Source organism: Pistacia vera, unplaced genomic scaffold (genome assembly GCF_008641045.1).
Source record: "Pistacia vera cultivar Batoury unplaced genomic scaffold, PisVer_v2 Contig454, whole genome shotgun sequence".
NCBI lineage: Eukaryota > Viridiplantae > Streptophyta > Magnoliopsida > Sapindales > Anacardiaceae > Pistacia > Pistacia vera.
Genome location: NW_022196284.1, coordinates 324,889 through 325,537, shown reverse-complemented (window position 1 = coordinate 325,537; position 649 = coordinate 324,889).

Genomic DNA, 649 nt, shown 5'->3' with positions numbered 1-649 from the left:
ATGAAGTAGATAAACAGATCGGAAAGAGTATTAAGACTCTGCGATCAGATCGTGGTGGTGAATACTTAAGTACAGAATTTCGAGATTTTCTAAAGGAGAATGGTATAATATTCCAATTGACTCCTCCGTATACGCCGCAACATAATGGTGTGTCTGAAAGGAAGAACTGTACTTTATTGGATATGGTACGATCGATGGTAAGTTTTACGGACTTGCCAATGTCACTATGGGGATTTGCCCTTGAATCCGCTGTGCATATTCTGAATAGGGTACCATCTAAATCTATTGAGATAACACCATATGAGATGTGGTATGGTAAACCTCATAGTCTCAAGTATATGGGAATTTGGGGTTGTCCAGCTTATGTCAAATTGTCAAGACAGACAAGTTGGACGTTAGATATGAGAAAGGTCGGTTTATAGGGTATCCCAAAAATAGTTTCGGATATTATTTTTACTTCCACACTGATCAACGAATTTCGATAAGTAGGAATACACAGTTTCTTGAGAAAGAGTTCTTAGAAGAGAGTGGTGGGGGAAGAAAAATTGTGTTCCAGGAAGAGTCGGGAGCCTCAGACCGAAAATACTCAAATGGGTGGTCCCTCTTAGGAAACATTAATACCTAAAACGGTTTCGATTCGTAAATCATC